Here is a 25281-nt window from a genome sequence, read left to right on the forward strand (position 1 = left end):
AACCCTTAACTTAACCATTACATTAACCCTTAACTTAACCCTATCAGTAACTCTTAACTTAACCCTATCATTAACCCTTAACTTAACCATTACATTAACCCTTAACTTAACCATTACATTAACCCTTAACTTAACCATTACATTAACCCTTAACTTAACCATTACATTAACCCTTAACTTAACCATTACATTAACCCTTAACTTAACCAAAACATTAACCCTTAACTTAACCAGTACATTAACCCTTAACTTAACCATTACATTAACCCTTAACTTAGCCATTACATTAACCCTTAACTTAACCATTACATTAACCCTATCATTAACCCTTAACTTAACCCTATCATTAACCCTTAACTTAACCCTATCATTAACCCTTAACTTAACCATTACATTAACCATTAACTTAACCATTACATTAACCCTTAACTTAGCCATTACATTAACCCTTAACTTAACCATTACATTAACCCTTAACTTAACCATAACATTAACCCTTAACTTAACCATTACATTAACCCTTAACTTAACCATTACATTAACCCTTAACTTAACCATTACATTAACCCTTAACTTAACCATTACATTAACCCTTAACTTAACCATTACATTAACCCTTAACTTAATATCATTAACCCTTAACTTAACCATTACATTAACCCTTAATTTAACCAATGCATTAATCCTTAACTTAACCATTACATTAACCCTTAACTTAACCATTACATTTACCCTATCATTAACCCTTAACTTAACCATTACATTAACCCTTAACTTAACCATTACATTAATCCTTAACTTAACCATTACATTAACCCTTAACTTAACCATTACATTAATCCTTAACTTAACCATTACATTAACCCTTAACTTAACCATTACATTATCCCTTAACTTAACCATTACATTAATCCTTAACTTAAATATTACATTAACCCTTAACTTAACCCTATCAGTAACTCTTAACTTAACCCTATCATTAACCCTTAACTTAACCATTACATTAACCCTTAACTTAACCATTACATTAACCCTTAACTTAACAATTACATTAACCCTTAACTTAACCATTACATTAACCCTTAACTTAACCCTATCAGTAACTCTTAACTTAACCATTACATTAACCCTTAACTTAACCATTACATTAACCCTTAACTTAACCATAACATTAACCCTTAACTTAACCATTACATTAACCCTATCATTAACCCTTAACTTAACCCTATCATTAACCCTTAACTTAACCCTATCATTAACCCTTAACTTAACCATTACATTAACTCTTAACTTAACCATTACATTAACCCTTAACTTAACCATTACATTAACCCTTAACTTCGCCATTACATTAACCCTTAACTTAACCATTACATTAACCCTTAACTTAACCCTATCATTAACCCTTAACTTAACCAGTACATTAACCATTAACTTAACCATTACATTAACCCTTAACTTAACCATTACATTAACCCTTAACTTAACCATTACATTAACCCTTAACTTAACCATTACATTAACCCTATCATTAACCCTTAACTTAACCATTACATTAACCCTTAACTTAACCATTACATTAACCCTTAACTTAACCCTATCAGTAACTCTTAACTTAACCCTATCATTAACCCTTAACTTAACCATTACATTAACCCTTAACTTAACCATTACATTAACCCTTAACTTAACCATTACATTAACCCTTAACTTAACACATTAACCCTTAACTTAACCATTACATTAACCCTTAACTTAACCATTACATTAACCCTTAACTTAACCATTACATTAACCCTTAACTTAACCATAACATTAACCCTTAACTTAACCATTACATTAACCCTTAACTTAACCATTACATTAACCCTTAACTTAACCATAACATTAACCCTTAACTTAACCCTATCATTAACCCTTAACTTAACCATTACATTAACCATTAACTTAACCATTACATTAACCCTTAACTTAGCCATTACATTAACCCTTAACTTAACCATTACATTAACCCTTAACTTAACCATAACATTAACCCTTAACTTAACCATTACATTAACCCTTAACTTAACCATTACATTAACCCTTAACTTAACCATTACATTAACCCTTAACTTAACCATTACATTAACCCTTAACTTAACCATTACATTAACCCTTAACTTAATATCATTAACCCTTAACTTAAGCATTACATTAACCCTTAATTTAACCAATGCATTAATCCTTAACCTAACCATTACATTAACCCTTAACTTAACCATTACATTTACCCTATCATTAACCCTTAACTTAACCATTACATTAACCCTTAACTTAACCATTACATTAATCCTTAACTTAACCATTACATTAACCCTTAACTTAACCATTACATTAATCCTTAACTTAACCATTACATTAATCCTTAACTTAACCATTACATTAACCCTATCATTAACCCTTAACTTAACCATTACATTAACCCTTAACTTAACCATTACATTAACCCTTAACTTAACCATTACATTAACCCTTAACTTAACCATTACATTAACCCTTAACTTAACCATTACATTAATCCTTAACCTAACCATTACATTAACCCTTAACTTAACCATTACATTAACCCTTAACTTAACCCTATCAGTAACTCTTAACTTAACCCTATCATTAACCCTTAACTTAACCATTACATTAACCCTTAACTTAACCATTACATTAACCCTTAACTTAACCATTACATTAACCCTTAACTTAACCATTACATTAACCCTTAACTTAACCATTACATTAATCCTTAACTTAAATATTACATTAACCCTTAACTTAACCCTATCAGTAACTCTTAACTTAACCCTATCATTAACCCTTAACTTAACCATTACATTAACCCTTAACTTAACCATTACATTAACCCTTAACTTAACAATTACATTAACCCTTAACTTAACCATTACATTAACCCTTAACTTAACCCTATCAGTAACTCTTAACTTAACCCTATCATTAACCCTTAACTTAACCATTACATTAACCCTTAACTTAACCATTACATTAACCCTTAACTTAACCATTACATTAACCCTTAACTTAACCATAACATTAACCCTTAACTTAACCATTACATTAACCCTTAACTTAACCATTACATTAACCCTTAACTTAACCATAACATTAACCCTTAACTTAACCATTACATTAACCCTATCATTAACCCTTAACTTAACCCTATCATTAACCCTTAACTTAACCCTATCATTAACCCTTAACTTAACCATTACATTAACCCTTAACTTAACCATTACATTAACCCTTAACTTAACCATTACATTAACCCTTAACTTCGCCATTACATTAACCCTTAACTTAACCATTACATTAACCCTTAACTTAACCCTATCATTAACCCTTAACTTAACCAGTACATTAACGCTTAACTTAACCATTACATTAACCCTTAACTTAACCATTACATTAACCCTTAACTTAACCATTACATTAACCCTTAACTTAACCATTACATTAACCCTATCATTAACCCTTAACTTAACCATTACATTAACCCTTAACTTAACCATTACATTAACCCTTAACTTAACCCTATCAGTAACTCTTAACTTAACCCTATCATTAACCCTTAACTTAACCATTACATTAACCCTTAACTTAACCATTACATTAACCCTTAACTTAACCATTACATTAACCCTTAACTTAACCATTACATTAACCCTTAACTTAACCATTACATTAATCCTTAACTTAAATATTACATTAACCCTTAACTTAACCCTATCAGTAACTCTTAACTTAACCCTATCATTAACCCTTAACTTAACCATTACATTAACCCTTAACTTAACCATTACATTAACCCTTAACTTAACAATTACATTAACCCTTAACTTAACCATTACATTAACCCTTAACTTAACCCTATCAGTAACTCTTAACCCTATCATTAACCCTTAACTTAACCATTACATTAACCCTTAACTTAACCATTACATTAACCCTTAACTTAACCATTACATTAACCCTTAACTTAACCATAACATTAACCCTTAACTTAACCATTACATTAACCCTTAACTTAACCATTACATTAACCCTTAACTTAACCATAACATTAACCCTTAACTTAACCATTACATTAACCCTATCATTAACCCTTAACTTAACCCTATCATTAACCCTTAACTTAACCCTATCATTAACCCTTAACTTAACCATTACATTAACCCTTAACTTAACCATTACATTAACCCTTAACTTAACCATTACATTAACCCTTAACTTCGCCATTACATTAACCCTTAACTTAACCATTACATTAACCCTTAACTTAACCCTATCATTAACCCTTAACTTAACCAGTACATTAACCCTTAACTTAACCATTACATTAACCCTTAACTTAACCATTACATTAACCCTTAACTTAACCATAACATTAACCCTTAACTTAACCATTACATTAACCCTTAACTTAACCATTACATTAACCCTTAACTTAACACATTAACCCTTAACTTAACCATTACATTAACCCTTAACTTAACCATTACATTAACCCTTAACTTAACCATTACATTAACCCTTAACTTAACCATAACATTAACCCTTAACTTAACCATTACATTAACCCTTAACTTAACCATTACATTAACCCTTAACTTAACCATAACATTAACCCTTAACTTAACCATTACATTAACCCTTAACTTAACCATTACATTAACCCTTAACTTAACACATTAACCCTTAACTTAACCATTACATTAACCCTTAACTTAACCATTACATTAACCCTTAACTTAACCATTACATTAACCCTTAACTTAACCATTACATTAACCCTTAACTTAACCATTACATTAACCCTTAACTTAACCATTACATAAACCCTTAACTTAATATCATTAACCCTTAACTTAACCATTACATTAACCCTTAATTTAACCATTACATTAATCCTTAACTTAACCATTACATTAACCCTATCATTAACCCTTAACTTAACCATTACATTAACCCTTAACTTAACCATCACATTAACCCTTAACTTAACCATTACATTAACCCTTAACTTAACCATTACATTAACCCTTAACTTAACCCTATCATTAACCCTTAACTTAACCATTACATTAACCCTTAACTTAACCATTACATTAACCCTTAACTTAACCATTACATTAACCCTTAACTTAGCCATTACATTAACCCTTAACTGAACCATAACATTAACCCTTAACTTAACCATTACATTAACCCTATCATTAACCCTTAACTTAACCCTATCATTAACCCTTAACTTAACCCTATCATTAACCCTTAACTTAACCATTACATTAACCCTTAACTTAACCATTACATTAACCATTAACTTAACCATTACATTAACCCTTAACTTAGCCATTACATTAACCCTTAACTTAACCATTACATTAACCCTTAACTTAACCCTATCATTAACCCTTAACTTAACCAGTACATTAACCCTTAACTTAACCACTACATTAACCCTTAACTTAACCATTACATTAACCCTTAACTTAACCATTACATTTACCCTTAACTTAACCATTACATTAATCCTTAACTTAACCATTACATTAACCCTTAACTTAACCCTATCATTAACCCTTAACTTAACCATTACATTAACCCTTAACTTAACCATAACATTAACCCTTACCTTAACCCTATGAGTAACTCTTAACTTAACCCTATCATTAACCCTTAACTTAACCATTACATTAACCCTTAACTTAACCATTACATTAAACCTTAACTTAACCATTACATTAACCCTTAACTTAACCATTACATTAACCCTTAACTTAACCATTACATTAACCCTTAACTTAGCCATTACATTAACCCTTAACTTAACCATAACATTAACCCTTAACTTAACCATTACATTAACCCTATCATTAACCCTTAACTTAACCCTATCATTAACCCTTAACTTAACCCTATCATTAACCCTTAACTTAACCCTATCATTAACCCTTAACTTAACCATTACATTAACCCTTAACTTAACCATTACATTAACCCTTAACTTAACCATTACATTAACCCTTAACTTAACAATTACATTAACCCTTAACTTAACCATTACATTAACCCTTAACTTAACCCTATCAGTAACTCTTAACTTAACCCTATCATTAACCCTTAACTTAACCATTACATTAACCCTTAACTTAACCATTACATTAACCCTTAACTTAACACATTAACCCTTAACTTAACCATTACATTAACCCTTAACTTAACCATTACATTAACCCTTAACTTAACCATTACATTAACCCTTAACTTAACCATTACATTAACCCTTAACTTAACCATTACATTAACCCTTAATTTAACCATTACATTAATCCTTAACTTAACCATTACATTAACCCTTAACTTAACCATTACATTAACCCTATCATTAACCCTTAACTTAACCATTACATTAACCCTTAACTTAACCTTCACATTAACCCTTAACTTAACCATTACATTAACCCTTAACTTAACCATTACATTAACCCTTAACTTAACCCTATCATTAACCCTTAACTTAACCATTACATTAACCCTTAACTTAACCATTACATTAACCCTTAACTTAACCATTACATTAACCCTTAACTTAACCATTACATTAACCCTTAACTTAACCATTACATTAACCCTTAACTTAGCCATTACATTAACCCTTAACTTAACCATAACATTAACCCTTAACTTAACCATTACATTAACCCTATCATTAACCCTTAACTTAACCCTATCATTCACCCTTAACTTAACCCTATCATTAACCCTTAACTTAACCATTACATTAACCCTTAACTTAACCATTACATTAACCCTTAACTTAACCATTACATTAACCCTTAACTTAACCATAACATTAACCCTTAACTTAACCATTACATTAACCCTTAACTTAACCATAACATTAACCCTTAACTTAACCATTACATTAACCCTATCATTAACCCTTAACTTAACCCTATCATTAACCCTTAACTTAACCCTATCATTAACCCTTAACTTAACCATTACATTAACCCTTAACTTAACCATTACATTAACCCTTAACTTAACCATTACATTAACCCTTAACTTCGCCATTACATTAACCCTTAACTTAACCATTACATTAACCCTTAACTTAACCCTATCATTAACCCTTAACTTAACCAGTACATTAACCCTTAACTTAACCATTACATTAACCCTTAACTTAACCATTACATTAACCCTTAACTTAACCATAACATTAACCCTTAACTTAACCATTACATTAACCCTTAACTTAACCATTACATTAACCCTTAACTTAACACATTAACCCTTAACTTAACCATTACATTAACCCTTAACTTAACCATTACATTAACCCTTAACTTAACCATTACATTAACCCTTAACTTAACCATAACATTAACCCTTAACTTAACCATTACATTAACCCTTAACTTAACCATTACATTAACCCTTAACTTAACCATTACATTAACCCTTAACTTAACCATAACATTAACCCTTAACTTAACCATTACATTAACCCTTAACTTAACCATTACATTAACCCTTAACTTAACCATAACATTAACCCTTAACTTAACCATTACATTAACCCTTAACTTAACCATTACATTAACCCTTAACTTAACACATTAACCCTTAACTTAACCATTACATTAACCCTTAACTTAACCATTACATTAACCCTTAACTTAACCATTACATTAACCCTTAACTTAACCATTACATTAACCCTTAACTTAACCATTACATTAACCCTTAACTTAACCATTACATAAACCCTTAACTTAATATCATTAACCCTTAACTTAACCATTACATTAACCCTTAATTTAACCATTACATTAATCCTTAACTTAACCATTACATTAACCCTTAACTTAACCATTACATTAACCCTATCATTAACCCTTAACTTAACCATTACATTAACCCTTAACTTAACCATCACATTAACCCTTAACTTAACCATTACATTAACCCTTAACTTAACCATTACATTAACCCTTAACTTAACCCTATCATTAACCCTTAACTTAACCATTACATTAACCCTTAACTTAACCATTACATTAACCCTTAACTTAACCATTACATTAACCCTTAACTTAGCCATTACATTAACCCTTAACTGAACCATAACATTAACCCTTAACTTAACCATTACATTAACCCTATCATTAACCCTTAACTTAACCCTATCATTAACCCTTAACTTAACCCTATCATTAACCCTTAACTTAACCATTACATTAACCCTTAACTTAACCATTACATTAACCATTAACTTAACCATTACATTAACCCTTAACTTAGCCATTACATTAACCCTTAACTTAACCATTACATTAACCCTTAACTTAACCCTATCATTAACCCTTAACTTAACCAGTACATTAACCCTTAACTTAACCACTACATTAACCCTTAACTTAACCATTACATTAACCCTTAACTTAACCATTACATTTACCCTTAACTTAACCATTACATTAATCCTTAACTTAACCATTACATTAACCCTTAACTTAACCCTATCATTAACCCTTAACTTAACCATTACATTAACCCTTAACTTAACCATAACATTAACCCTTACCTTAACCCTATGAGTAACTCTTAACTTAACCCTATCATTAACCCTTAACTTAACCATTACATTAACCCTTAACTTAACCATTACATTAACCCTTAACTTAACCATTACATTAACCCTTAATTAACCATTACATTAACCCTTAACTTAACCATTACATTAACCCTTAACTTAGCCATTACATTAACCCTTAACTTAACCATAACATTAACCCTTAACTTAACCATTACATTAACCCTATCATTAACCCTTAACTTAACCCTATCATTAACCCTTAACTTAACCCTATCATTAACCCTTAACTTAACCCTATCATTAACCCTTAACTTAACCATTACATTAACCCTTAACTTAACCATTACATTAACCCTTAACTTAACCATTACATTAACCCTTAACTTAACAATTACATTAACCCTTAACTTAACCATTACATTAACCCTTAACTTAACCCTATCAGTAACTCTTAACTTAACCCTATCATTAACCCTTAACTTAACCATTACATTAACCCTTAACTTAACCATTACATTAACCCTTAACTTAACACATTAACCCTTAACTTAACCATTACATTAACCCTTAACTTAACCATTACATTAACCCTTAACTTAACCATTACATTAACCCTTAACTTAACCATTACATTAACCCTTAACTTAACCATTACATTAACCCTTAATTTAACCATTACATTAATCCTTAACTTAACCATTACATTAACCCTTAACTTAACCATTACATTAACCCTATCATTAACCCTTAACTTAACCATTACATTAACCCTTAACTTAACCTTCACATTAACCCTTAACTTAACCATTACATTAACCCTTAACTTAACCATTACATTAACCCTTAACTTAACCCTATCATTAACCCTTAACTTAACCATTACATTAACCCTTAACTTAACCATTACATTAACCCTTAACTTAACCATTACATTAACCCTTAACTTAACCATTACATTAACCCTTAACTTAACCATTACATTAACCCTTAACTTAGCCATTACATTAACCCTTAACTTAACCATAACAATAACCCTTAACTTAACCATTACATTAACCCTATCATTAACCCTTAACTTAACCCTATAATTAACCCTTAACTTAACCCTATCATTAACCCTTAACTTAACCATTACATTAACCCTTAACTTAACCATTACATTAACCCTTAACTTAACCATTACATTAACCCTTAACTTAGCCATTACATTAACCCTTAACTTAACCATTACATTAACCCTTAACTTAACCATTACATTAACCCTTAACTTAACCATAACATTAACCCTTAACTTAACCATTACATTAACCCTTAACTTAACCATAACATTAACCCTTAACTTAACCATTACATTAACCCTTAACTTAACCATTACATTAACCCTTAACTTAACCATTACATTAACCCTTAACTTAACCATTACATTAACCCTTAACTTAACCATTACATTAACCCTTAACTTAGCCATTCAATTAACCCTTAACTTAACCATTACATTAACCCTTAACTTAACCATTACATTAACCCTTAACTTAACCATTACATTAACCCTTAACTTAACCATAACATTAACCCTTAACTTAACCAGTACATTAACCCTTAACTTAACCATTACATTAACCCTTAACTTAGCCATTACATTAACCCTTAACTTAACCATTACATTAACCCTTAACTTAACCCTATCATTAACCCTTAACTTAACCATTACATTAACCCTTAACTTAACCATTACATTAATCCTTAACTTAACCATTACATTAACCCTTAACTTAACCCTATCATTAACCCTTAACTTAACCATTACATTAACCCTTAACTTAACCATAACATTAACCCTTAACTTAACCCTATGAGTAACTCTTAACTTAACCCTATCATTAACCCTTAACTTAACCATTACATTAACCCTTAACTTAACCATTACATTAACCCTTAACTTAACCATTACATTAACCCTTAACTTAACCATTACATTAATCCTTAACTTAACCATTACATTAACCCTTAACTTAACCATTACATTAACCCTATCATTAACCCTTAACTTAACCATTACATTAACCCTTAACTTAACCATCACATTAACCCTTAACTTAACCATTACATTAACCCTTAACTTAACCATTACATTAACCCTTAACTTAACCCTATCATTAACCCTTAACTTAACCATTACATTAACCCTTAACTTAACCATTACATTAACCCTTAACTTAACCATTACATTAACCCTTAACTTAACCATTACATTAACCTTTAACTTAACCATTACATTAACCCTTAACTTAGCCATTACATTAACCCTTAACTTAACCATAACATTAACCCTTAACTTAACCATTACATTAACCCTATCATTAACCCTTAACTTAACCATTACATTAATCCTTAACTTAACCATTACATTAACCCTTAACTTAACCCTATCATTAACCCTTAACTTAACCATTACATTAACCCTTAACTTAACCATAACATTAACCCTTAACTTAACCCTATGAGTAACTCTTAACTTAACCCTATCATTAACCCTTAACTTAACCATTACATTAACCCTTAACGTAACCATTACATTAACCCTTAACTTAACCATTACATTAATCCTTAACTTAACCATTACATTAACCCTTAACTTAATATCATTAACCCTTAACTTAACCATTACATTAACCCTTAATTTAACCATTACATTAATCCTTAACTTAACCATTACATTAACCCTTAACTTAACCATTACATTAACCCTATCATTAACCCTTAACTTAACCATTACATTAACCCTTAACTTAACCATCACATTAACCCTTAACTTAACCATTACATTAACCCTTAACTTAACCATTACATTAACCCTTAACTTAACCCTATCATTAACCCTTAACTTAACCATTACATTAACCCTTAACTTAACCATTACATTAACCCTTAACTTAACCATTACATTAACCCTTAACTTAGCCATTACATTAACCCTTAACTTAGCCATTACATTAACCCTTAACTTAACCATAACATTAACCCTTAACTTAACCATTACATTAACCCTATCATTAACCCTTAACTTAACCCTATCATTAACCCTTGACTTAACCCTATCATTAACCCTTAACTTAACCCTATCATTAACCCTTAACTTAACCATTACATTAACCCTTAACTTAACCATTACATTAACCCTTAACTTAACCATTACATTAACCCTTAACTTAACAATTACATTAACCCTTAACTTAACCATTACATTAACCCTTAACTTAACCCTATCAGTAACTCTTAACTTAACCCTATCATTAACCCTTAACTTAACCATTACATTAACCCTTAACTTAACCAATACATTAACCCTTAACTTAACCATTACATTAACCCTTAACTTAACCATAACATTAACCCTTAACTTAACCATTACATTAACCCTTAACTTAACACATTAACCCTTAACTTAACCATTACATTAACCCTTAACTTAACCATTACTTTAACCCTTAACTTAACCATTACATTAACCCTTAACTTAACCATTACATTAACCCTTAACTTAACCATTACATTAACCCTTAACTTAATATCATTAACCCTTAACTTAACCATTACATTAACCCTTAATTTAACCATTACATTAATCCTTAACTTAACCATTACATTAACCCTTAACTTAACCATTACATTAACCCTATCATTAACCCTTAACTTAACCATTACATTTACCCTTAACTTAACCATCACATTAACCCTTAACTTAACCATTACATTAACCCTTAACTTAACCATTACATTAACCCTTAACTTAACCCTATCATTAACCCTTAACTTAACCATTACATTAACCCTTAACTTAACCATTACATTAACCCTTAACTTAACCATTACATTAACCCTTAACTTAACCATTACATTAACCTTTAACTTAACCATTACATTAACCCTTAACTTAGCCATTACATTAACCCTTAACTTAACCATAACATTAACCCTTAACTTAACCATTACATTAACCCTATCATTAACCCTTAACTTAACCCTATCATTAACCCTTAACTTAACCATTACATTAACCCTTAACTTAACCATTACATTAACCATTAACTTAACCATTACATTAACCCTTAACTTAGCCATTACATTAACCCTTAACTTAACCATTACATTAACCCTTAACTTAACCCTATCATTAACCCTTAACTTAACCAGTACATTAACCCTTAACTTAACCATTACATTAACCCTTAACTTAACCATTACATTAACCCTTAACTTAACCATTACATTTACCCTTAACTTAACCATTACATTAATCCTTAACTTAACCATTACATTAACCCTTAACTTAACCATTACATTAACCCTTAACTTAACCCTATCATTAACCCTTAACTTAACCATTACATTAACCCTTAACTTAACCATAACATTAACCCTTAACTTAACCCTATGAGTAACTCTTAACTTAACCCTATCATTAACCCTTAACTTAACCATTACATTAACCCTTAACGTAACCATTACATTAACCCTTAACTTAACCATTACATTAATCCTTAACTTAACCATTACATTAACCCTTAACTTAACCCTATCATTAACCCTTAACTTAACCATTACATTAACCCTTAACTTAACCATAACATTAACCCTTAACTTAACCCTATGAGTAACTCTTAACTTAACCCTATCATTAACCCTTAACTTAACCATTACATTAACCCTTAACTTAACCATTACATTAACCCTTAACTTAACCATTACATTAACCCTTAACTTAACCATTACATTAACCCTTAATTTAACCATTACATTAATCCTTAACTTAACCATTACATTAACCCTTAACTTAACCATTACATTATCCCTATCATTAACCCTTAACTTAACCATTACATTAACCCTTAACTTAACCATCACATTAACCCTTAACTTAACCATTACATTAACCCTTAACTTAAACATTACATTAACCCTTAACTTAACCCTATCATTAACCCTTAACTTAACCATTACATTAACCCTTAACTTAACCATTACATTAACCCTTAACTTAACCATTACATTAACCCTTAACTTAACCATTACATTAACCCTTAACTTAACCATTACATTAACCTTTAACTTAACCATTACATTAACCCTTAACTTAGCCATTACATTAACCCTTAACTTAACCATAACATTAACCCTTAACTTAACCATTACATTAACCCTATCATTAACCCTTAACTTAACCCTATCATTAACCCGTAACTTAACCATTACATTAACCCTTAACTTAACCATTACATTAACCATTAACTTAACCATTACATTAACCCTTAACTTAGCCATTACATTAACCCTTAACTTAACCATTACATTAACCCTTAACTTAACCCTATCATTAACCCTTAACTTAACCAGTACATTAACCCTTAACTTAACCATTACATTAACCCTTAACTTAACCATTACATTAACCCTTAACTTAACCATTACATTTACCCTTAACTTAACCATTACATTAATCCTTAACTTAACCATTACATTAACCCTTAACTTAACCCTATCATTAACCCTTAACTTAACCATTACATTAACCCTTAACTTAACCATAACATTAACCCTTAACTTAACCCTATGAGTAACTCTTAACTTAACCCTATCATTAACCCTTAACTTAACCATTACATTAACCCTTAACGTAACCATTACATTAACCCTTAACTTAACCATTACATTAATCCTTAACTTAACCATTACATTAACCCTTAACTTAACCCTATCATTAACCCTTAACTTAACCATTACATTAACCCTTAACTTAACCATAACATTAACCCTTAACTTAACCCTATGAGTAACTCTTAACTTAACCCTATCATTAACCCTTAACTTAACCATTACATTAACCCTTAACTTAACCATTACATTAACCCTTAACTTAACCATTACATTAACCCTTAACTTAACCATTACATTAACCCTTAACTTAACCATTACATTAACCCTTAACTTAACCAGTACATTAACCCTTAACTTAACCATTACATTAACCCTTAACTTAATATCATTAACCCTTAACTTAACCATTACATTAACCCTTAATTTAACCATTACATTAATCCTTAACTTAACCATTACATTAACCCTTAACTTAACCATTACATTAACCCTATCATTAACCCTTAACTTAACCATTACATTAACCCTTAACTTAACCATCACATTAACCCTTAACTTAACCATTACATTAACCCTTAACTTAACCATTACATTAACCCTTAACTTAACCCTATCATTAACCCTTAACTTAACCATTACATTAACCCTTAACTTAACCATTACATTAACCCTTAACTTAACCATTACATTAACCCTTAACTTAGCCATTACATTAACCCTTAACTTAGCCATTACATTAACCCTTAACTTAACCATAACATTAACCCTTAACATAACCATTACATTAACCCTATCATTAACCCTTGACTTAACCCTATCATTAACCCTTAACTTAACCCTATCATTAACCCTTAACTTAACCATTACATTAACCCTTAACTTAACCATTACATTAACCCTTAACTTAACCATTACATTAACCCTTAACTTAACAATTACATTAACCCTTAACTTAACCATTACATTAACCCTTAACTTAACCATTACATTAACCCTTAACTTAACCATAACATTAACCCTTAACTTAACCATTACATTAACCCTTAACTTAACCATTACATTAACCCTTAACTTAACCATTACATTAACCCTTAACTTAACCATAACATTAACCCTTAACTTAACCATTACATTAACCCTTAACTTAACACATTAACCCTTAACTTAACCATTACATTAACCCTTAACTTAACCATTACATTAACCCTTAACTTAACCATTACATTAACCCTTAACTTAACCATTACATTAACCCTTAACTTAACCATTACATTAACCCTTAACTTAATATCATTAACCCTTAACTTAACCATTACATTAACCCTTAATTTAACCATTACATTAATCCTTAACTTAACCATTACATTAACCCTTAACTTAACCATTACATTAACCCTATCATTAACCCTTAACTTAACCATTACATTAACCCTTAACTTAACCATCACATTAACCCTTAACTTAACCATTACATTAACCCTTAACTTAACCATTACATTAACCCTTAACTTAACCCTATCATTAACCCTTAACTTAACCATTACATTAACCCTTAACTTAACCATTACATTAACCCTTAACTTAACCATTACATTAACCCTTAACTTAACCATTACATTAACCCTTAACTTAACCATTACATTAACCTTTAACTTAACCATTACATTAACCCTTAACTTAGCCATTACATTAACCCTTAACTTAACCATAACATTAACCCTTAACTTAACCATTACATTAACCCTATCATTAACCCTTAACTTAACCCTATCATTAACCCTTAACTTAACCATTACATTAACCCTTAACTTAACCATTACATTAACCATTAACTTAACCATTACATTAACCCTTAACTTAGCCATTACATTAACCCTTAACTTAACCATTACATTAACCCTTAACTTAACCCTATCATTAACCCTTAACTTAACCAGTACATTAACCCTTAACTTAACCATTACATTAACCCTTAACTTAACCATTACATTAACCCTTAACTTAACCATTACATTTACCCTTAACTTAACCATTACATTAATCCTTAACTTAACCATTACATTAACCCTTAACTTAACCCTATCATTAACCCTTAACTTAACCATTACATTAACCCTTAATTTAACCATTACATTAATCCTTAACTTAACCATTACATTAACCCTTAACTTAACCATTACATTAACACTATCATTAACCCTTAACTTAACCATTACATTAACCCTTAACTTAACCATCACATTAACCCTTAACTTAACCATTACATTAACCCTTAACTTAACCATTACATTAACCCTTAACTTAACCCTATCATTAACCCTTAACTTAACCATTACATTAACCCTTAACTTAACCATTACATTAACCCTTAACTTAACCATTACATTAACCCTTAACTTAGCCATTACATTAACCCTTAACTTAACCATAACATTAACCCTTAACTTAACCATTACATTAACCCTATCATTAACCCTTAACGTAACCCTATCATTAACCCTTAACTTAACCATTACATTAACCCTTAACTTAACCATTACATTAACCCTTAACTTAACCATTACATTAACCCTTAACTTAACCATAACATTAACCCTTAACTTAACCATTACATTAACCCTTAACTTAACACATTAACCCTTAACTTAACCATTACATTAACCCTTAACTTAACCATTACATTAACCCTTAACTTAACCATTACATTAACCCTTAACTTAACCATTACATTAACCCTTAACTTAACCATTACATTAACCCTTAACTTAATATCATTAACCCTTAACTTAACCATTACATTAACCCTTAATTTAACCATTACATTAATCCTTAACTTAACCATTACATTAACCCTTAACTTAACCATTACATTAACCCTATCATTAACCCTTAACTTAACCATTACATTAACCCTTAACTTAACCATCACATTAACCCTTAACTTAACCATTACATTAACCCTTAACTTAACCATTACATTAACCCTTAACTTAACCCTATCATTAACACTTAACTTAACCATTACATTAACCCTTAACTTAACCATTACATTAACCCTTAACTTAACCATTACATTAACCCTTAACTTAACCATTACATTAACCCTTAACTTAACCATTACATTAACCTTTAACTTAACCATTACATTAACCCTTAACTTAGCCATTACATTAACCCTTAACTTAACCATAACATTAACCCTTAACTTAACCATTACATTAACCCTATCATTAACCCTTAACTTAACCCTATCATTAACCCTTAACTTAACCATTACATTAACCCTTAACTTAACCATTACATTAACCATTAACTTAACCATTACATTAACCCTTAACTTAGCCATTACATTAACCCTTAACTTAACCATTACATTAACCCTTAACTTAACCCTATCATTAACCCTTAACTTAACCAGTACATTAACCCTTAACTTAACCATTACATTAACCCTTAACTTAACCATTACATTAACCCTTAACTTAACCATTACATTTACCCTTAACTTAACCATTACATTAATCCTTAACTTAACCATTACATTAACCCTTAACTTAACCCTATCATTAACCCTTAACTTAACCATTACATTAACCCTTAATTTAACCATTACATTAATCCTTAACTTAACCATTACATTAACCCTTAACTTAACCATTACATTAACACTATCATTAACCCTTAACTTAACCATTACATTAACCCTTAACTTAACCATCACATTAACCCTTAACTTAACCATTACATTAACCCTTAACTTAACCATTACATTAACCCTTAACTTAACCCTATCATTAACCCTTAACTTAACCATTACATTAACCCTTAACTTAACCATTACATTAACCCTTAACTTAACCATTACATTAACCCTTAACTTAACCATTACATTAACCCTTAACTTAACCATTACATTAACCTTTAACTTAACCATTACATTAACCCTTAACTTAGCCATTACATTAACCCTTAACTTAACCATAACATTAACCCTTAACTTAACCATTACATTAACCCTATCATTAACCCTTAACTTAACCCTATCATTAACCCTTAACTTAACCATTACATTAACCCTTAACTTAACCATTACATTAACCATTAACTTAACCATTACATTAACCCTTAACTTAGCCATTACATTAACCCTTAACTTAACCATTACATTAACCCTTAACTTAACCCTATCATTAACCCTTAACTTAACCAGTACATTAACCCTTAACTTAACCATTACATTAACCCTTAACTTAACCATTACATTAACCCTTAACTTAACCATTACATTTACCCTTAACTTAACCATTACATTAATCCTTAACTTAACCATTACATTAACCCTTAACTTAACCCTATCATTAACCCTTAACTTAACCATTACATTAACCCTTAATTTAACCATAACATTAACCCTTAACTTAACCCTATGAGTAACTCATAACTTAACCCTATCATTAACCCTTAACTTAACCATTACATTAACCCTTAACTTAACCATTACATTAACCCTTAACTTAACCATTACATTAACCCTTAACTTAACCCTATCATTAACCCTTAACTTAACCATTACATTAACCCTTAACTTAACCATAACATTAACCCTTAACTTAACCCTATGAGTAACTCTTAACTTAACCCTATCATTAACCCTTAACTTAACCATTACATTAACCCTTAACTTAACCATTACATTAACCCTTAACTTAACCATTACATTAACCCTTAACTTAACCATTACATTAACCCTTAACTTAACAATTACATTAACCCTTAACTTAACCCTATCATTAACCCTTAACTTAACCATTACATTAACCCTTAACTTAACCATTACATTAACCCTTAACTTAACAATTACATTAACCCTTAACTTAACCATTACATTAACCCTTAACTTAACCCTATCAGTAACTCATAACTTAACCCTATCATTAACCCTTAACTTAACCATTACATTAATCCTTAACTTAACCATTACATTAACCCTTAACTTAACCATTACATTAACCCTATCATTAACCCTTAACTTAACCATTACATTAACCCTTAACTTAACCATCACATTAACCCTTAACTTAACCATTACATTAACCCTTAACTTAACCATTACATTAACCCTTAACTTAACCCTATCATTAACCCTTAACTTAACCATTACATTAACCCTTAACTTAACCATTACATTAACCCTTAACTTAACCATTACATTAACCCTTAACTTAACCATTACATTAACCCTTAACTTAACCATTACATTAACCTTTAACTTAACCATTACATTAACCCTTAACTTAGCCATTACATTAACCCTTAACTTAACCATAACATTAACCCTTAACTTAACCATTACATTAACCCTATCATTAACCCTTAACTTAACCCTATCATTAACCCTTAACTTAACCATTACATTAACCCTTAACTTAACCATTACATTAACCATTAACTTAACCATTACATTAACCCTTAACTTAGCCATTACATTAACCCTTAACTTAACCATTACATTAACCCTTAACTTAACCCTATCATTAACCCTTAACTTAACCAGTACATTAACCCTTAACTTAACCATTACATTAACCCTTAACTTAACCATTACATTAACCCTTAACTTAACCATTACATTTACCCTTAACTTAACCATTACATTAATCCTTAACTTAACCATTACATTAACCCTTAACTTAACCCTATCATTAACCCTTAACTTAACCATTACATTAACCCTTAATTTAACCATTACATTAATCCTTAACTTAACCATTACATTAACCCTTAACTTAACCATTACATTAACACTATCATTAACCCTTAACTTAACCATTACATTAACCCTTAACTTAACCATCACATTAACCCTTAACTTAACCATTACATTAACCCTTAACTTAACCATTACATTAACCCTTAACTTAACCCTATCATTAACCCTTAACTTAACCATTACATTAACCCTTAACTTAACCATTACATTAACCCTTAACTTAACCATTACATTAACCCTTAACTTAGCCATTACATTAACCCTTAACTTAACCATAACATTAACCCTTAACTTAACCATTACATTAACCCTATCATTAACCCTTAACGTAACCCTATCATTAACCCTTAACTTAACCATTACATTAACCCTTAACTTAACCATTACATTAACCCTTAACTTAACCATTACATTAACCCTTAACTTAACCATAACATTAACCCTTAACTTAACCATTACATTAACCCTTAACTTAACACATTAACCCTTAACTTAACCATTACATTAACCCTTAACTTAACCATTACATTAACCCTTAACTTAACCATTACATTAACCCTTAACTTAACCATTACATTAACCCTTAACTTAACCATTACATTAACCCTTAACTTAATATCATTAACCCTTAACTTAACCATTACATTAACCCTTAATTTAACCATTACATTAATCCTTAACTTAACCATTACATTAACCCTTAACTTAACCATTACATTAACCCTATCATTAACCCTTAACTTAACCATTACATTAACCCTTAACTTAACCATCACATTAACCCTTAACTTAACCATTACATTAACCCTTAACTTAACCATTACATTAACCCTTAACTTAACCCTATCATTAACACTTAACTTAACCATTACATTAACCCTTAACTTAACCATTACATTAACCCTTAACTTAACCATTACATTAACCCTTAACTTAACCATTACATTAACCCTTAACTTAACCATTACATTAACCTTTAACTTAACCATTACATTAACCCTTAACTTAGCCATTACATTAACCCTTAACTTAACCATAACATTAACCCTTAACTTAACCATTACATTAACCCTATCATTAACCCTTAACTTAACCCTATCATTAACCCTTAACTTAACCATTACATTAACCCTTAACTTAACCATTACATTAACCATTAACTTAACCATTACATTAACCCTTAACTTAGCCATTACATTAACCCTTAACTTAACCATTACATTAACCCTTAACTTAACCCTATCATTAACCCTTAACTTAACCAGTACATTAACCCTTAACTTAACCATTACATTAACCCTTAACTTAACCATTACATTAACCCTTAACTTAACCATTACATTTACCCTTAACTTAACCATTACATTAATCCTTAACTTAACCATTACATTAACCCTTAACTTAACCCTATCATTAACCCTTAACTTAACCATTACATTAACCCTTAATTTAACCATTACATTAATCCTTAACTTAACCATTACATTAACCCTTAACTTAACCATTACATTAACACTATCATTAACCCTTAACTTAACCATTACATTAACCCTTAACTTAACCATCACATTAACCCTTAACTTAACCATTACATTAACCCTTAACTTAACCATTACATTAACCCTTAACTTAACCCTATCATTAACCCTTAACTTAACCATTACATTAACCCTTAACTTAACCATTACATTAACCCTTAACTTAACCATTACATTAACCCTTAACTTAACCATTACATTAACCCTTAACTTAACCATTACATTAACCTTTAACTTAACCATTACATTAACCCTTAACTTAGCCATTACATTAACCCTTAACTTAACCATAACATTAACCCTTAACTTAACCATTACATTAACCCTATCATTAACCCTTAACTTAACCCTATCATTAACCCTTAACTTAACCATTACATTAACCCTTAACTTAACCATTACATTAACCATTAACTTAACCATTACATTAACCCTTAACTTAGCCATTACATTAACCCTTAACTTAACCATTACATTAACCCTTAACTTAACCCTATCATTAACCCTTAACTTAACCAGTACATTAACCCTTAACTTAACCATTACATTAACCCTTAACTTAACCATTACATTAACCCTTAACTTAACCATTACATTTACCCTTAACTTAACCATTACATTAATCCTTAACTTAACCATTACATTAACCCTTAACTTAACCCTATCATTAACCCTTAACTTAACCATTACATTAACCCTTAATTTAACCATAACATTAACCCTTAACTTAACCCTATGAGTAACTCATAACTTAACCCTATCATTAACCCTTAACTTAACCATTACATTAACCCTTAACTTAACCATTACATTAACCCTTAACTTAACCATTACATTAATCCTTAACTTAACCATTACATTAACCCTTAACTTAACCCTATCATTAACCCTTAACTTAACCATTACATTAACCCTTAACTTAACCATAACATTAACCCTTAACTTAACCCTATGAGTAACTCTTAACTTAACCCTATCATTAACCCTTAACTTAACCATTACATTAACCCTTAACTTAACCATTACATTAACCCTTAACTTAACCATTACATTAACCCTTAACTTAACCATTACATTAACCCTTAACTTAACAATTACATTAACCCTTAACTTAACCCTATCATTAACCCTTAACTTAACCATTACATTAACCCTTAACTTAACCATTACATTAACCCTTAACTTAACAATTACATTAACCCTTAACTTAACCATTACATTAACCCTTAACTTAACCCTATCAGTAACTCATAACTTAACCCTATCATTAACCCTTAACTTAACCATTACATTAACCCTTAACTTAACCATTACATTAACCCTTAACTTAACCATTACATTAACCCTTAACTTAACCATAACATTAACCCTTAACTTAACCATTACATTAACCCTTAACTTAACCATTACATTAACCCTTAACTTAACACATTAACCCTTAACTTAACCATTACATTAACCCTTAACTTAACCATTACATTAACCCTTAACTTAACCATTACATTAACCCTTAACTTAACCATTACATTAACCCTTAACTTAATATCATTAACCCTTAACTTAACCATTACATTAACCCTTAATTTAACCATTACATTAATCCTTAACTTAACCATTACATTAACCCTTAACTTAACCATTACATTAACCCTATCATTAACCCTTAACTTAACCATTACATTAACCCTTAACTTAACCATCACATTAAGCCTTAACTTAACCATTACATTAACCCTTAACTTAACCATTACATTAACCCTTAACTTAACCATTACATTAACCCTTAACTTAACAATTACATTAACCCTTAACTTAACCATTACATTAACCCTTAACTTAACCCTATCAGTAACTCATAACTTAACCCTATCATTAACCCTTAACTTAACCATTACATTAACCCTTAACTTAACCATTACATTAACCCTTAACTTAACCATTACATTAACCCTTAACTTAACCATAACATTAACCCTTAACTTAACCATTACATTAACCCTTAACTTAACCATTACATTAACCCTTAACTTAACACATTAACCCTTAACTTAACCATTACATTAACCCTTAACTTAACCATTACATTAACCCTTAACTTAACCATTACATTAACCCTTAACTTAACCATTACATTAACCCTTAACTTAACCATTACATTAACCCTTAACTTAATATCATTAACCCTTAACTTAACCATTACATTAACCCTTAATTTAACCATTACATTAATCCTTAACTTAACCATTACATTAACCCTTAACTTAACCATTACATTAACCCTATCATTAACCCTTAACTTAACCATTACATTAACCCTTAACTTAACCATCACATTAAGCCTTAACTTAACCATTACATTAACCCTTAACTTAACCATTACATTAACCCTTAACTTAACCCTATCATTAACCCTTAACTTAACCATTACATTAACCCTTAACTTAACCATTATATTAACCCTTAACTTAACCATTACATTAACCCTTAACTTAACCATTACATTAACCCTTAACTTAACCATTACATTAACCCTTAACTTAGCCATTACATTAACCCTTAACTTAACCATAACATTAACCCTTAACTTAACCATTACATTAACCCTATCATTAACCCTTAACTTAACCCTATCATTAACCCTTAACTTAACCCTATCATTAACCCTTAACTTAACCCTATCATTAACCCTTAACTTAACCATTACATTAACCCTTAATTTAACCATTACATTAACCCTTAACTTAACCATTACATTAACCCTTAACTTAACAATTACATTAACCCTTAACTTAACCATTACATTAACCCTTAACTTAACCATAACATTAACCCTTAACTTAACCATTACATTAACCCTTAACTTAACACATTAACCCTTAACTTAACCATTACATTAACCCTTAACTTAACCATTACATTAACCCTTAACTTAACCATTACATTAACCCTTAACTTAACCATTACATTAACCCTATCATTAACCCTTAACTTAACCATTACATTAACCCTTAACTTAACCATAACATTAACCCTTAACTTAACCATTACATTAACCCTATCATTAACCCTTAACTTAACCCTATCATTAACCCTTAACTTAACCCTATCATTAACCCTTAACTTAACCATTACATTAACCCTTAACTTAACCATTACATTAACCATTAACTTAACCATTACATTAACCCTTAACTTAGCCATTACATTAACCCTTAACTTAACCATTACATTAACCCTTAACTTAACCCTATCATTAACCCTTAACTTAACCAGTACATTAACCCTTAACTTAACCATTACATTAACCCTTAACTTAACCATTACATTAACCCTTAACTTAACCATTACATTTACCCTTAACTTAGCCATTACATTAACCCTTAACTTAACCATAACATTAACCCTTAACTTAACCATTACATTAACCCTATCATTAACCCTTAACTTAACCCTATCATTAACCCTTAACTTAACCCTATCATTAACCCTTAACTTAACCATTACATTAACGCTTAACTTAACCATTACATTAACCCTTAACTTAACCATTACATTAACCCTTAACTTAACAATTACATTAACCCTTAACTTAACCATTACATTAACCCTTAACTTAACCCTATCAGTAACTCTTAACTTAACCCTATCATTAACCCTTAACT

Source organism: Salmo salar, chromosome 15, assembly GCF_965601325.2.
Source record: "Salmo salar chromosome 15, fSalSal1, whole genome shotgun sequence".
Taxonomy (NCBI): domain Eukaryota; kingdom Metazoa; phylum Chordata; class Actinopteri; order Salmoniformes; family Salmonidae; genus Salmo; species Salmo salar.